The 17564-nt window shown below is 38.0% G+C and overlaps 1 protein-coding gene and 1 long non-coding RNA gene across 3 annotated transcripts in view; both read right to left on the bottom strand.

Moving 5' to 3' along the window:
- The window catches only part of lsamp (limbic system associated membrane protein), a 537461-nt gene that overhangs the window by 248406 nt on the left and 271491 nt on the right, over positions 1-17564 (bottom strand). The gene's annotated exons all lie outside the window — the stretch shown is intronic.
- On the bottom strand, positions 12985-17436 carry LOC145554499 (uncharacterized). The gene is made up of 2 exons (XR_014090462.1): positions 15255-17436; positions 12985-14085 (listed from the first exon to the last, which is right to left on the bottom strand). It is a non-coding gene; the product is annotated as an uncharacterized LOC145554499 (long non-coding RNA).

Genomic DNA, 17564 nt, shown 5'->3' with positions numbered 1-17564 from the left:
GGAAAGTGATAGCACATTCCCCAACATAAACCAAACAAATCGTAAACTTTTTTTTAGATATTTACTAATATTTTGTTCCTCTCACTTTCTAGAAAGTTTCTATAGGAGATGCAGATTTTGATTTTAAATTTGATGGAATGACTTGTTGCACATGTAACTACAAACTTTTTTTGTATGCATACGTCTTATATTTTGGAATCTTCCTTCTCATTTACTGAAGTTTCTGATGTAATAAAGGATTGTAGTCTTTTAGATATCTAGATATGAGTTTTCTTGTCTCATTTGTATCTTTTACTTACTCTTAAAGGGAAAGTGCTATGTAAGATAAACTTTTTTGAGCTTTCTGTCATGGTATAATGTTTTTCCGTCATCAAAAATACACATGGAAAATGCTTGAATCTCCCATGGCAACCACCTACTGTACGTCTGTAGAGCTTCTCCCGGGAGTCTCCACCCAAGCTTCCATAACATGAGAAAAGGGAGTACATTGCAGTAGCAGACTATGGAAAAGTTGGACTAGAGAATACAATTAAAGATGTTTCAGTTATTAATTATACCAGTCAAAACCAATGCTTAAAATAAGTTTTAAAGCGGGATTCAATGAAAACTCAAGGTTTGACATTATTGCATTTTTCTGAACGTTTGTTCCAGGTTAGTGGAGCATAAAAACTGCCTTTTGATGTTTGGTTCTGATTAGGAGAAAAAAATATACTTGAGCCATTTTGTCTGATTTTTTGGACTTTGTGCAGGCTTACATGGTTACTTGCATTCTGTTTTGTGTACTTTTTCAATTTTCTGGTCTCTGTTTCTCTCCTCTCTATTCTTTGATTCCATTAGAGTTTCTCATGCAGAAGCTCTAACTCAGTTAGCCTCCAACGTGTAACATATTCCACTGCTGCAGTCACCTCTATACATTTCATTTTGGTCATCTTGTTAGTTCCTTTTGTTGTCCAAACTCTGTGTTGGTTCTACTCTCCCTGTTCCTTACCCTTCTTGTCATGTAAAAGTGATAGATTTTGGATTTCTGTATTGATTACAAGCCTTCCACAGGAAAATATGCTTGGTTAGTGTTAGCTTCCTTCCTTCCCCAGTTTGACATGACTGACTGATTATATGTTTTGCAATTGTCTTCTTTGCAGTTCCACTTATTTGTCTACCTCATAGAAGTTCTCCTCGTTCCCAAACTAAGAGCTTTGCATTCAATATTCTCATTGTTAATAACTAATATTACAGTAAAGAAAGAAAGCCTCAGTTGATCACACTGTAATAAGTTGTGGATCCAGACTGATTTGTTGATACAAGAAGGAATTCAAGCTTTTTGGTAATCGCAGGTTTAAGCTTTCACATGCTTTTCCAGTTTCTTTTTTTTGGGGGGGGCTGAAATAATAATGTTCAGCTGAGAAAACAGGGCTAAAATTAACAACCGTTTCTTGGCAAAAGTGTAGTCTATTATTATCCGCTAACGTAGCGGTGTGTCCCACAGATTTGAACAATTTCAGTCCGAGATTTTTTAAATAGCTAAATCAACTCAAACAAACAGTAGTTGGCAGTCTCTCAACACTTTAAGGATTTCTGAACTTTTCTTAGAACTTGCTGTAATATGATGCAGTTGTACTACAGGGGCGACTGTGGCTCTGTAGAGGAGTCGTCTTGCAATCGGAAGGTTGTAGGATCGATTCCAGCTTCCTTCTGCCACGTGTCGATGTGCCCTTGGGCACTTAACCCCGAGCTGCGTATCGGTGTATAAATGTGTGAGCATTTGTGAGTGCGAATGGGTGAATGTGACTCTAGTGTAAAGCGCTTTGAGTGGTCAAAAATGACTGGATAAGGCGCAATATAAGTTCAGTCCATTTACAGGGGAGGACAGTATCAGATAAATTCATGGAAAAAAGTCGAAACACAGAGTTCCTTTAAATCAAAGCTTAAAAAAAATCTACCGGTTAAAAGTTGCCTTTGATCAATAGTAAGTGACTCATTGATCCACATATTCGGTTTGTATTCGCTTAACAATTTTGATGTTATTTGATAGAATGTAATTTCTATTGCTTGTTTCATAATTGATGACTGTATCAATTATGTTCTTATGATGTGATGCACTTTGTACTGCCTCGTTGCTAAAATATGCTATACATTAAATTTGACTCGACTTGGAACTTCCCTTCAAATAAAAATTCAGCATTATCCCTTTAAGTCTTTGTCCTTTATGCTGCTATTGAATAAATTGATGAGGGAAAAAAATGAAGGTGATGAAGAGAACTTAGCATTACAGCAAGGTTTACGTCCTCCACTCCCTAAACTCCAAGAGAACGATCCCATTTACATTGCACACAAGCAAGTTTATGTCGTGTGGTTTTATGGTGCTGATGCACAGCAAAATAGTGATTCCGACACACACACACACACACACACACACACACACACACGCACACACACACGCACGCACACACACAAAGCCTCACAAAATTATAGACCATTCACAGCTCCCATCTCTTAAACTCCAAAGTTATTCTGTTCAAGGCGGGAAGTCATGAGGGAGATGGAGAGAAAGAGCTTCAGAACTTTCTGAAATGGTCTAATCACGCAAGGGAAGAGAAAGACTCGGAAGGAGCGCTGCAGCTGGAGAGAGTGAAGAATGGGATAAGGTAGAGGGGGTTCAAAATGGTGGCAGTGGAGAGGCTGATCATGAGGATGGAAAGATATGCCTCAATAGTAAAAACAGCAGGGGCTAAAAGAGTGGGGGAAAAAAGAGAGAGAAAAAAAAGGTGTGTGGGAAGTTTAAAACTAGATTAGCCCTAGTCAGGGTTTCGGGTAAAATAGGCTGGGGTAATGAGCTCTTGTGGGCGAGGCATGAGGAGGATAATCCTTTTAGCCACTGCATCGCATGTTATTGGACTCCATCACAGCTGTGGTGCGTTGCATTTAATATTCAGCTGCAATAAACACTTTCCAGATAGCTGTGATTCAGAGGCTTACATTTAAATTGCCCCTAATGAGTCCTATTCACATTTCATTTAGCCTCCTCTCCTGGGGGATTTGGTGAATTCAATAGGTAGCTATAAATCTGTACTTACCTCTGTGCATGTTGGCCTCCAGCTGGTTAGATAGATGATAGATAAAGCACAGGGAGAACCGTTGTGCTTTAACTCAAACTGTGATGGTAAAATGCTACCCTTTATCATTTGGCTTGGTGCTAGTTTGATGTAAAGCTTGATAAAGAGACATGCTTCTGAAATGTTGGGAAAGTTTATCAATAATCACATCTTACTGATTTTAACTAGACAAAAACTTTGATTAAAAGTTTAAATTGTAGGAATTTCAGTATTATATTAACCTGATAAATTTTACCAGCAACCTTAGATACATTTATGAATATATGCAGGTATCTATTTCCCCATTGGGGTATTTATTATTTGGATAGTTGTTGGTATTGGTTTTTGCATCTTTACCTGTATGATGCAGGTAAAGATGGTGGCTACTGATTAGAATAACAAAAATAAGAATAGACTGTTAAGCAAATAATCAGTGGATATTCACTTTAACTTTAAAGGTGGGTTTTTAGTTTTGATTTAAAGGAACCCAGTGTTTCAGCTGTTTTGCAGTTTTTTAGAAGTTTGTTTCAGACGACTCACAACTCGCACCAGTATCATCTTATTTTTTTTTCTTTTTTTTACCATGACAGTCCATAAAACGTTTATGCAAACTTTGATAAGGCTGCCTTTATTTTTTCACAGTGTCATAGTGTTTAAAAGGCTTATAGCGTGACCTCTGCAGAGTTCCTCTCCTTGAACTTCTTAATTTTCCAAATAGCCTAAAATGCTTCTGTGCTACCTCAAATAAAATAAAATAAATAAATAAAAAAAGAACCTATCAGAACAAAAAACCAAGAACCATCTCTTGTCATTTGATCAATCTAATGGAAGCATTACTTTATCATTAAACTTTCATCTCAAAGTTCACAGTGAGTATTAAAGTGGATGAATCCCTTTGCAATTAGGATGGGCTAACCTTCACAAAATGTCCTGAGCAAAGATTCCCAGATTGCATTGTAAAAATTTAAAGAGCAAACTGTGCACACTTTGGTGACCACGTCTCACCTCATGCTGCTGTGATTCTGACCTTGAAAAAGTGGGAGAGGCTCCTGAGGGATGACAGCGATTTCTAAGCACAGTTTTCCCCTGTTGCATAGAAAGCTCGGCGTCTTTTGAAAACTGATGCTGACATCACATTAAGCAAGAATGCGAAGTAAATAAAACTTCCTTTATCTAAAATCCAGAAGGGCTCAGACATTCTGTTCCTAGGCTGGATCCTGAGCTTTTAAATTAACCTTGGTTGCCTCTTATCTGTATTCAAGTCTTATGTGGGCCTCTCTGCAAGACCAGATTTGATTTTATCATGCAGTGAGCCTTTTCTCTTTTTTGACTTACCAATATCTTCTAGTTTTATTTGGATGTAGAATTACTTGGAATCAGGCTTAGAGGATGATCTTTGAGGTAAGGTTTGATGATATATTATGAGTCAACTCAACATGTTTGCTTTACAGGAGGCAGAGTCATAAAATGTGTAGCTATTCTATGACATCACTGAGCTGCATCTAATGGAAAGTAATTACAGGCTGCCGAAATAGTGTCCCTAACCCAACCATTGTGTACACAGTTCAGGTCTCATCAATAAAACAAGCTAACCTTCCACACGTACGATATACATAAAACCACACAGATACAAAAACAAGACTTTACCCACTGATAGTCCCCTTATCGTGATCAGTGCAAGTACATGACCTCTATTAGCAAAGCCTTCTGTGTCATTAAAAAGGTGAATCCTGGAATTCCCACATACTGACCTGTAAACAGGAATAAATTCAAGAAATAAAAACACAGGAGCTGAGAACAATGAGGTTTACAACAGTGGTGGGTGTTGAGCAAACAAATTTTGTAGTCTGTGATTGGTCAAGAGCCGGGAAGTGTAAAGACAGTAGAGTGGAAGCAGGAAGTAACCTTAACATAGTTATTGACATACATCATTCACGATTGCTTTTCCTCCATGGGCATAGACATTTTTTAATAGTATGTCATAAGAGCTCAATGTAAAGAATAATAATCATCTAGATGTTTTCTATAATTCCACAGTCAAAACACAGGGATGTCAGCAAAGATGAGAACCAACTGTAACCTGTGTTTTGGGTAAAGGTTCACTACAACTAAGCTCATTAAGTTCAATGGACGCTTGAGTCAAAAAACAGAAGAGAACAGAAGTTTTAGAGATAAACAGGTGCAAGAGTAACCATGGCAACTTGAAAACCTTGAATGATCCTAGATTAAAAAAAATATAAGTAAAAGTTATACTAAAAAATGTACACAGTTGTAATTTTTCTTTGTAATAAAAAAACTGTACTATTTTAATAAGACTCATCATGCAGGACACTGTCCATAAATTGAACTAATATGCTAATTTTCCAAATATAATTTCTGACTTCATGTTTTGATAATGCGAGTTTTGAAGTGGCGTAAAACAATCACAAGCAGAAGGTAGACTTGCTGTGAATGGTAGATTTTCCATTCACAGCAATGTTGAATGCAGGGCGGAACAAAGACATTTTTGAATACGGCACAAATAGGGACATATCCCAAACCTATAATACTTGATTGCTTCCAGAGTGCAGCTAAGGAGGAATTAACTGTGTTGCAGCAAAGGAAATCAGACTAGGGGAGGTTTTTTTTTTTGCTGTTTAAAAAAAAAAAGGAATATATTATAACTAATGGGATATTTGAAATCCGTAGGAGTCAGAACTAATAATTTGAAAGAGTTTCCATTTTGCAAAGTAAGATAGTTTGAGTGACTCTTGCAAGACAAAATTATATTTTTTTTCTTGTGATTCTACACTACCATGATATATGCTTCATCTGTGATAAAAAGATTTTTGTCATGAAGCCAAAGTAATGAAGCATTTACATCATCAGTCTGCATTTTTCCATAAGACATTGGTCAGGAAACATGGAGAGAAGCTTTCATTAGCACCATGGGGCTACACAATTAATTTGTATTAAAGAAACTTTAAAGCTACAAGGTCTTGTTTTTCTCACAAGGATAACCATATGCTACAATTTCACAACACAAAGACAGATACTCAAAAGGCATCTGGTAACCTTTGTTTTCAGGAAGAAAGTCTTATTCATTCCCATCTCATTATTATTGCATTAGGGTGTCACTGCTGCAAGACAGAAATAAATTGTGACTGATTAAACTGTGATAATTTCCCAGCGCACCGCTTACCTGCTGCAGGGATGAAATGTTTGACAACGGTAGCGTAAAATTGGACGAACAATGAATGCTGCAGGCATCTGGTTGAATGCTCCTATTCGGGTCTGTCAAAGTTAACTGATGAGTTCAGATTTATCTGTGACAGACTGCGTGAGGTTTGTTATTCAAGAAGAAAATCAACTATGAAATAAACAGCTAACAAGAAAGATAAAAAATATATTATTTGCCACTGGCCAAATAGGAATACATATTAAAATATGTTGTATAAAAAACTTTTATGGACTATGCAAGGTTGTTTTTTTTTTGTGAGTGTGGTGAAACCGCTGTCCTATTTATCAAAGTGAGGAAGTAAACTTTGGTTTTGCTCTCCCCATTTGTATCGTTTCATTGTACATGTTTCTTTAACGAATTAATAATCTAATTACTAAACTCGAGTCCTACACTGCTCCCCCTTTAAGTTGGTTCAATCCAGGTTACCCGGTGTGCTTTATTTCCAGATAAAGGGGATTTTCTTCACCCAGGAATGAATTGTGTGTGTTTTCATAGTAAACCTTCACACCCATCATCTCTGGGATACTGATCAACAATTGCAATGTCTATCCAAATCAGTAGATTGCAACAAAGTCATCAAAAATCAAAAGAACGTCATTGTTGGTGCTAGAAAAGGTTAGCAGCAGCAACCTCACTTTTAAAAACTGAGCCATTTTTCAGCTGTTAAGTCTCATTCTAGCTGGTAAATGTCTAGTTCGGTTCTAGCCGAATTTCTTGTCTCTATTGACAGTTTGCTCCTCACTAGGTGGACATGACCATAGGTAGGAATGTGGGCGTGTGAGCACGCAGGAGCAGTGGGCAATAAGACTATTTCATTTTGCTTGTGCGCACCCTTGGGTGGTTCGTTTCTCCAAAATCTCTTGGTAAATGTTTTGCAGATCCCCCTATCCAGTTGGCAATGTATTTACTGTTCTGCTACTACAGTCTTCACTCATCTAGTGATGTAAATCCACAGGCCAATCAATAAATGCAGGCTGCTGCTAATTGAATCACTTGTGTGCAATACTTGGCTTGCACCACTTGTTCTATAAAATGGGGAGTAACCATGCAGGACCTGCAAATAGATTTGACCGGGGCCGACTGTGTTGGTTACGTCCAATTAATTTCCATGGGCCATAATTTACTTTAGAGATGAACGTCCCTTTTGTGCAATTTAATCTTGTGTTCAGAGAGTACGTAGTCATTGGGAAATACTGTGAAAAACCCCCAAAACAAAACAAAATGTTGAAATAGGCTTACTTATAACAAATAAGAAAAAAATAAATAAACATTAGCAAGCCTGTTTATATCTCGGTATCATACATGAAAAACTCAATCCCTTTTTTTGCCCCATTGAGATTTCACAACTGGACACCACAATCAGTCCAAAAAAGTTATAGAAATTGTAACTATCCTTCTCTGTTTATCTTTTGATTCTAGACATGTACCTTTTCAGCCTAAGTTTAATCATACAATCTAGAAAAATTCAAATCTGAAAAAAAAAAAAAAAAAAAAACTACTTTGATCTAAAGTTGCAAAGTAGAAACTCTGATGTTATGTTCTGTGGATGATAAATCACAATACCTGCTCGCTAATCCTTTCACTGATCATTTCCTCAACTCATTGATGAGCTGCTTAAGCTCCGCCAGCGCATTTCCTGCTGCTATATGTTGGCTTGTTCCCATAGTTACTGGTGATTGGAGTCTCATCTATTTCACTAACGAGACCTAACTCGGTTCAAACAACTCTGCAGGATTCTTCAATTGGTGATGGATTGGCTTGGAGACTGAGAGCTGACACAAGCACATTATGCAGTCTCAAAACCTTCCCCAGCTGAGAATGTTGCCATGTACCTTTGGAAAAGGTGTTTAATTTTCAGCAGTAGAATATGGCTCAGTCCGTGATAGGTTGGTAAGTAAGTACCGAAGTCAAATGAGACACTTCATTATGCCCTGTTCATTCCGGTTTCACCCTTTTCATAGATAGGAAATGTCTTTTTTTTCTGTCTTTCTTTTCAAAGCAATATCCGTCACAAAGATTGACGTTTCAGTTTGTGATCTGAAACTTTAGCCTCAGAACTTTAAAGGAGCCGAAGATTCCAACTGAAGTGACCAAAAAATACTAAATTCATGTTTTATATGGTGCAGCTTCTTCTGCAACAGCCCATTGTAAAGCATAATACTTTCTCATATTTCATCAAATTATAGTCAAAAACCTGCATTTGTGTTTGAATGGCCAAGTGTAGTGCTGTCATGGTCCTAGTTTGAGTTTTGGGTTTATTTTGTCAGTTTGCTTTGATCACTTGTTATTTAGGTTTGTGTTCCTTTATTATTGCTCTTAAATGTTTTGTCATACATGTGCATTCCTTTGGTTATAGTAGACAGTCAGTCTTTGTGTTTGCTACAACAAAAAGTCCAGATCTAATCTAGTCGTGAAAGCCTTGAAAATTAATCCTCCTTATGAGACGGTTATACAAAAACAGTGTCTTCACTCAGAGGATTCTTCAGAAACGTTGTCATACAGATAAAATTACATAATGAGTGGAGAATGTCAACACGCTAGTGACATCCCACATGTTTTTGTTTTTGATTTAAGCTAATTTTAGCTCGTACAACTAACGTTAACATCTTAACGTTAGCATCCTTTTAGACAAACTCCACATGACAGACACAAACTGAATTTTTTGCTTTATTTAGGCTTCACTGCTCAAAGCCGAGGCCTGCTGCGTCACAAACCAATTCAAATTTGAGAACCATGTTGGGAGGCTCCTTTTAAATGTCTTCAAAAACGTTCTAGTGCTATCTGTGGTTTTAAGATGTAAAAATGTTTAGAGGTAAAACCTTATGAAGAAATTGCTTTTTATGTGCTTTTTGTCAAATCATTATGCTCATTTGGAGCTGCACAGTGGCGCAGTTGGTAGAGCTGTTGCCTTGCAGCAAGAAGGTTCTGGGTTTGATTCTTTCTGCATGGAGTTTGCATGTTCTCCCTGTGCATGCGTGGGTTTTCTCCGGGTACTCCGGTTTCCTCCCACAGTCCAAAAACATGACTGTCAGGTTAATTGGCCTCTCCAAATTGCCCCTAGGTGTGAGTGTGTGTGTGCATGGTTGTGTGTCCTGTGTGTCTCTGTGTTGCCCTGCGACAGACTGGCGACCTGTCCAGGGTGTACCTCGCCTCTCGCCCGAAACGTTGGCTGGAGATGGGCACCAGCACCCCTCCCGACCCCACTGAGGGAAAAAGGGTGCAAGAAAATGGATGGATGGATGGATTATGCTCATTTGACTATGTGCATAATCATGCAGTCAGAAGAAGAAAATGGTCCATATTTGTTTACCCTCCACCACGACTCAGAAATAGATGCTCCTGTTCTGTTTCATGCCATTAGAAAGTTTCGGTTGTCAGACAAAAGCATGATTTAAAGAAGAAAAAAAGTGCACAATAAAAAAGCCCTGCACCATCTATGTTATGATAATCAAAAGTGAAAGTTCTGAACTAAGTTTGATTTCACAGCCAGCTCCAACTGTTTACCATCAGAAACAGATCATATCAGTCTGCAGATCCAAATGTTCAATAAAAACACCAGTAGAGCCATGCAGACTGGAGCCGATGAAAGTCGACGCTGATACAATGTGGCATTAACTTTCCCCAGTGGCAGCGTTTACAGTGTATTATTCAATAATGCTTTCTCTTTTAGGCGACAAAGACAGACTAGCTAGCCTGGAGATGAGGAGGGCACTGAGCAGGGACTCTGCCATCTAGATTGAGAGAGGAGAGGAGAGCAACAGTATTGAAGGAGAGATGGCAGAGAGGACACTCATGAGTGGACGGGTGGGTGGGATATGATCTGCCAGTAGTCAGATGGGGCGACGGGAGAGTCGGAGGGGAAGAGGAAGATTGAAATCATTCAGGTGTGGGGCATGCGAGTGAGCAGTGGAGATTTAAAAATCCCCTCCTCCGCCCCTTTTTCCCCACCCCGTCTCACCCAATGCTAATGGAAAAGCATCAGTCATGAGCAGAGAGCCAGAGATAAATACATCACGGTGACTGGATGCCTCATGGCAGCACTTTCTCTGGAAAGTGGAGAGCAGGAGAGGTGCTGGTAATTCTAACCACATGCCTCCGTCTTTAGAAAGCAGCTACAGGCACTTAGCTAAATCAGCGTTTTAAATGTTTGTTTGCTCCTGGTTTCCAGTAAGGTGTCTACCTGTCTAATCTCTTGAGGAAAACGTGGAGAAAGTACTCGGTAATTTAATCGGCCAATTCTTGTCTGTTTTTGGTTGCATCTTGGAGCACTGAACAGTTTTTTTGATTTACATGTTATTCCTTTACGAGTAGAAAATTGTAATTAAGAATATTTATTGAAGTTTATTTTTTATTTAATTTGATTCAATAAACTTTCCCTGTAACTTATTATGCATTCTGTTCGACACGACACACTGTCAGGTAGGTGTTCATAATATATTATTGGTGTGCGTTTCACTTGGTTTTAAAAACAAATGTGCTAATAATGCTTTGTGTTATCTGTCTCCATTATTCTTTGTCCAATAGGATGCTGGAAATGTTTTTTTGTTGTTGTTTTGTTTCACAATTGGAAGCACGTTTAGCCTTAACGTAACGCTACCACCACATCATCTAGTAATCCTGCTGGATTTAACTTTAAATATATATTTCCTCTCTAAAAACAAAAGTGTGGATTCTGCAGTTACAAAATTTTGACCAAAGCATGTTTGAGAAAGTTCTGCAATAGATAAATAATTAAAAAAATAAGTGTTTCAATGGAAATCTAGAAAAAAAAAAAATATCCATGATATTACTGGCTTTTCAGCAGAATTATAACACACATCACCTCATGAGAGGAGGAGGTGTAAACTGAGTTGTGGCTCTTCTTTGGCCCATTAAGCACAGAGGAGCCTGATCGGGCGAATAAGTGCTAAACGGCCCCAGCCAGGCATTGGGGGAGATGATGCTGAGAAGCAGCTTGGTAAGAGAAGTCCCTCCCTCATATATCAATTACCAACCAATGTGCATTTGTCATTTAAATGGTTCTCTTGGATAAAGCAGTTTGGAATAGAATCAAAGGTTAATCACAATCCAGCCTGTGCATTTTAGAGGTGTTTATGCTAACCATAAAAAACTACATTCATTTTCATCGATAAAGATCTAATTGCCGGTTGTTCAGAGAGAGTAAATGAGACAAGGATGTATTTCTGCATATAATTGGTTGTTTATGCCAATGTCACAGGAGCTGTGGTGATTCTTGCATGAGGGACGCCCAGGGCAAGAACTTCCTTCTCTGCCTGGTGCACATATTTTTTCTACTCTTTCAAGCTATATTTATAAAGGTTTTAAAACCAAATCTTGTGTTTTAAATCACATTTGATTATTGTACCATATAAAGAAGACACATTAATCCTGTCCTAATTATGCTGTACCAAGCCCCTGCTTTACACAACATGTGATCCAAGTAAAATCCCTCCATTTACTAAATTCACCGACACAGTTCTTTCACACCACTCGTTTTGATCACGTTTAAGCCACACAATGGAACGGGATTTATTGTTGCTGTAAAGCTCGACAACAGCTGGGCGCCATGCACCTGGAAATGCTTTTACCATCTGCACAGTGACTGGGTTCATTCGCGACTACACGCAGACAGCTGCCAAGCTTACGTAAGCCACAATACCCAGGTTACATAAAAGACAAACAAGGACCATATTAACAGAGTTGACTCTTGGGATTAACAAGATTTGCATATCAGTTGGGCAATTCATCAGTGTGGAGCAAACCCTCTGTAGGTTTAGGACTCACTAAATTTTCAGACCTTGAAACTTTTATTTGAACAGGGGAGTCGACTAAAGAAAACCATTTATCCCATGGCTCCGGAGACACGGGAGTTACACACAGGCATTAAAAGTCACACATACACATCTATGAACGTGAGCGATGACAAAACGCAACACAAAGGCGCCTCTTATCATCCAGAATCTCCCTTCCATAGATGTGGATGCGAGATATTTTTCAGTGTAGCTAAGAAATTTAATGGGCTTTAATCTCAATGTCATTGTGAATTCTTTTATTTGCTTCAGCTCAAACAAAAAGCTAAGAGGAACATGTAGCTTCCATAGATGTCATTTTTTGGAACACTATCTGCTTTGGGGCCAAAAGTCTGAAGACATTTTCAGCTCAGCTTGTTTTTGTGGTTTGTGACCTTTTTGTGTAAGAGTGCGTTTCTGTTTATATGTGCGCACGTTTTAAAAAAAAAAAGAAAAAGAAAAGAATCCAGATCAAAGCTTCCTATGCCATCCATGTCCAACCATCTCACCAGCCTGATTATTTCTTTCCCATCAGAATTGTGATTCAAAAGGACAATAAAAAGGAAACTAAAGGGAGTGTGAGACAGGAGTGGCCAGGAAAAAAAAGAAAACTGAACAGAAGCCTGTGAAAAAGAGATTGGACACAGAGGAGCGAGAATGCTTCTTCTTTGAGAAATCTGCAATTGGATTTTCTTTTTGGTCATAGGGAACTGTGATCCGAGTGGTAAATGATACTAAACTGCATGTAGAATTAGTATCATAGTGAGTAATGCTGCTTCATCTTCCTGCTCAATTTCAAACTGCATTTGACTTATAAGAGGAATAAACCAAAGACTTGATGGATAAACATATACATAGTTTGGACATAAAAAGAAAAAGCTTCTAATAGAACTTGTGTGGAACTTTATTGCAGAATAAATTAGGAATTGTTATGTAATCACTTCAAAAAAGTTTTAAATACTGTACATGTTTCAAGACTTCTCCTGTTTGGAGACACTACTCGCATACATTGTTCTGATGTGATTTTGACCAATTTTTCAACTCTCGAATGTTCTGGTAGTCCATTAAACTCTGAACTTCAATAAAAATAATTAAATAATAAATACATAAATAAATAAATTTAAAAAAATGACACTGAGGTAATGCAAAAAAAGTAATTTGCTTTGTTCCAATCCAACAGCATAGATCTTACTCTCTTTATGCTGTACACAATATGCACATGCTACATTCTGTGACTGATGTGCCCTCAAATTTGCTATGACTAATACCTACAAAAAGCAAATCCATTTTGCATATTGTTATACACAGGGGACGTTTTTGACTGATTCTGGTTCCGCTAAGTCAAACTTTAATAGAATCAAGCTGTCAGGCTACAAATCAAACCCTTCACGAGATATATGAGAACTGCATTATACAATACTGAAGTCTTTCTTTGGAATGATTGCGAGACTCTTGACGACTGTAAGTATGAGAAGAAAAAAAAAACATTGGGTGAAAATAAAATGTGAAGGAAGACAACAAATATGTTGGCCTTCCTTCTTGACGTCTATCAGTACATGTTTGCCAGAGGCAACTGTTTCACCTCTTCTCACACCTGAAGTCTACAGGGTCAGTCCAGCTGAAGGTCAGGATTTAGATTTCCCCGTTCACACTCACAAAAGAAAGAAAATCAAATCCTGCTCTGCAGAGATCTACTGAATGCAAATGTTCAGAGAACATTCAACCAGTTCATCTTGGAGTCCTGGCAGGGGTCACATGTGTGATGTACATGTTTTTAGCAGAAAGGAGGCTCTTCAGGCATCAATAAGGAGGCAGCTTCACCAGCGCGGTGGAGGGGCCACGTTTATTTTCAGTGCTGCTTTCACACTTGGTCGACCCTTTTCAGACCTGTCAGCTTGTTGAGTGAATGTCATTGAAGCTCCAGTCAGTTTGGATCCACAGCTACGTTTATCTGTCCATTAAAAGTGAGTATGTAGAAGCAACAGACCTGAAAAAAGAAAAAAAAAAAAAAACGCAGGTTGATCGTGTATTGACTTTTAACCCTGCCTTGCGGTCATGTAATCACTTTCAATTATACCATCATTGAATTTATTCTATACATCTTCTTAGCATAAGTAAAATTAAAATCCACAGCCCCACCCAGCTGAAATTATCCTTTTTTATATTTTACTGAGACATGATTGCAGCACTAGAAACACATTCTCCCTTATGAATCTCTTCTCTTGCAGCAAAGCATTTTGTTCAAAGCACCACTAGATTGCAAAGAACAAAAATAAAAATCATAATATACAAGTACAAAAGCAAACATGAGAAATCATCCCATTTCCAGCCTTTTACACCTCTTCAGCTTCAGTAATGATTAACTATGAAAAGCAGTGCTAAGGTCTTAATCTGAAATATGAAACTTAATTCAAAGTTGTGCAGACAGATTAATATTTGCACAACTAATGAGTTTCTTAAAACAGACTGCAAAACCTAGTTAATCTACAGAAGTCATCTGTGAAAACCAAAGTTCACAAATTGAACAATTTGGGCAACATGCCACCAAAAGAATAACAAGAGAGGCATTAAGTTGGCAGGTTTTGAGAACTTGTTCAACCCTTTTGTGTGCAGTGACTCATGCTATAAAATTAGGACCGTTAGTTTTAGAGGAAACGACTACTCAGCATTTATTATATTTATTTTGACTGACAACATAAGCAAACAATAATTATAAAAAATAAATAAATAAAAAAATCAGCAAAGAATTACATGGAAGCAATTGATCCATGGGTTAAAGCAACTGCGATTTGTTAGTAGGAATGAGAAACTGTTTCTATGATGCATAAATAACTGAACGTTGTGGGTGTTTAACTGGCAGGTATAAAAAATCAGATGAATGCACCACAGTCCAATCATGCTTCAGGCACTTAAATGTCTCAGAATAGAATAGCTTGTAGCCCTAAAAGACATCCTTGATATAACAACGGGGGCTACCTCACCATTAACTGCAACATCTAAAGGATAATTAACAGGAAATAAAATAAATTACTTATTTTTTTAACCACCAATTAATTCGTAAGAACATAGTTAAACGCGCATATTCCAAATTGTAAAAGTATTTAATTGGTTACAAATTAAATACGAGAGGTAGGATGTTGCAACAGCACGACCCACCTCCTGAATTGCTGCCTGTATATCACCGTAGTGGAGACGGCTACAGCTGATGAATGTAAGATGATCCGGGCAGAAATGGTGACCCTTGAAACTTTCACACAAGAGGTCAGGAATAGAGCTGAAGTGGAAGTCTGTGCTATAAAAGATGACAGGTGATGTCAGCCATAGCCTATAACATACAGGGAAATGAGAAGAGCAATTGAGTGTATCCCTGTAGCTCAAAATGTCAAAACATGGTCTTGTATCTCAGTCTTAATATTCTGCTCTCTTAGCCCTATGAAATGCCTTCTTGTTTTTTGTAAACTTCATTTGTGGTGGGCTGAGGTCAGTTTCAATTTGATTAATTAGATTTTTGGACTTTGTACCCAAAACTTTTAAAAGCGCTCTAGTTTTTTGTCCAGTTTGTTGTCTCCAGAGTATTAATCTGTACTTAACGCCAGAGGAGTTTTAGACATTGTACTCTCAGAAACTGAAGGAAATCCGTCCATGGCTCTGTAACTGCTGCCTTAATAATCATCCAGCGAACATCATGTAGCCACTTTCTCTTCCAAAGCTATGCCCAGAGGCAGGACTCTGCCAAATACAAGAGCACCCCAGGGCTAAGTCAGTCTTATTCCACCAAGAAACTTAGAAAATGCAGGAGAGGGGGGAAGCAGAAAAAAAAAAGAAAAACAGAAACACTATTTCACATGAAAGTGAATTAACAGTGGGAGGGCAGGGAGCCTTGAAAAGAGACACTTTGCTTCGGCTGATTGCTCAGTAAATATGTCAGTCATCAATAATATCCTGCTGACTACTCAAACACACTGGGCTACACATTCTGGAAAGAAGATTACCCCCTGAAAAGTTTGGAAAAATGCCTCTTTTTGCTTGTTAATTGAGCACACGTGTCCTTTGTTTGCCGAGTCAGCAGGATATACTGGATAACAGGCAATGTGCTGCAGTGTTTGGACTTTTCACAGAAATACACCAAATGTCCCACCTGTAAAGTGATACTTTAAGAAGTGGCCAATATCAGTCACCACTACTGATGCAACTAATCTCTTAAAGCATTACACACCAAGACGCTCGGTTGAAGGTGGCATGAGGAAATTAAGCAAATGTAAAACTTTAGATGGTTTATTAAGAAAAATGTGTGGATGCAAGTAGAGAAAACATATTTTACTATGTGACTGAAAGGAATACCAATTCCTCTTGAAGTGATAAAATTTAATCAAACTGCAACAGCTCAGTATGTAGGAGTCATGTATAACACAAGGCCAGCAGCTGTAATCAAACATTGATCTATTTTGTGTTGCATTTTAAGTGATATAGATCTTACCAACAGGACTTAGGAGGTTATGCTACATAAAACAAACAAAAAAAAACAGATACAAAACTGGGTACAATTTTAAAACAACCCCTAACTTCTGAACATTCTGCTTCCAGCGAGCCAGGCGTGCTTAAAGTATTTTCTTGAGGCTAAAAACGTTGCAGAACTGAGCATCGATACTTTGTAAATCAGTGTTGGAAGACAGAAGAAGTCTCTCTGTGGTTTTTTAGAGAGCGTCAGTGAACAAACGTCATGATGAAGACCAAACAATACAGCAGACAGGTCTTGGATAAAGTTGTGAAGTAGTTAAAAACAGGGTCAGGTCATGAAACAATTAGCCCGGCCATTGCCTTCCAATGCAGTTCAGCTCAGTGCTACGTCCAAGACTTCTCCCATTGAGCTTGATTTCTCAAGTTGAAATTATGTCATTGAAGAAAGTGAACAAAGCCATTCAGTCCATGTTGGCTACACTCCCAAATATTGACCAGTTAAAGTCGGAGCACGTGGGATGTTATTGCTGGCAAACATCTCATAGCCCTACTAACTACAGGGTAGTTTATAGTGCATGCAATTTCTGGTAAGCTTCATTAAGCTTGAACATTTGCTTTGTACGTATAGCAGATTTATATAAATTACATAGGAACTGGTCAAACAAACATTGGTAATTGGGTAAAATTTAAAACTTCGACAGTCTGCACCTCCAGCAAGTAATCGTTTCTCAAAAGCTGATGGTTCAGACCCTCTGTATGAAGCAAAGCGTAAAACAAGGGGCTGGTTTTTACTTGGGTATGAAGCAAAATGCCTAGCAGTGAATATAACGTAGAGCAACGTTTTATCAAATATCTGACAATAAAAAGAGCACAGCACAACAGGAAGCAAATTCATGTGAAAAGCATCCAAGTTTATAGATGATGCTCTTCAGAATTTTCTTTTGTCAGTGTTAATTTAGAAAAATAAAATCATCTAAAATTATCTCTCCACATAATTACAGTATGTCC

The sequence above is a fragment of the Poecilia reticulata genome, chromosome 13, assembly GCF_904066995.2.
Source record: "Poecilia reticulata chromosome 13, P_reticulata-male-v2, whole genome shotgun sequence".
NCBI classification, from domain to species: Eukaryota; Metazoa; Chordata; class Actinopteri; order Cyprinodontiformes; family Poeciliidae; genus Poecilia; species Poecilia reticulata.
The sequence above is the reverse complement of the archived record's forward strand: the minus strand, read 5'-3'. Positions and strand labels throughout refer to the sequence as shown.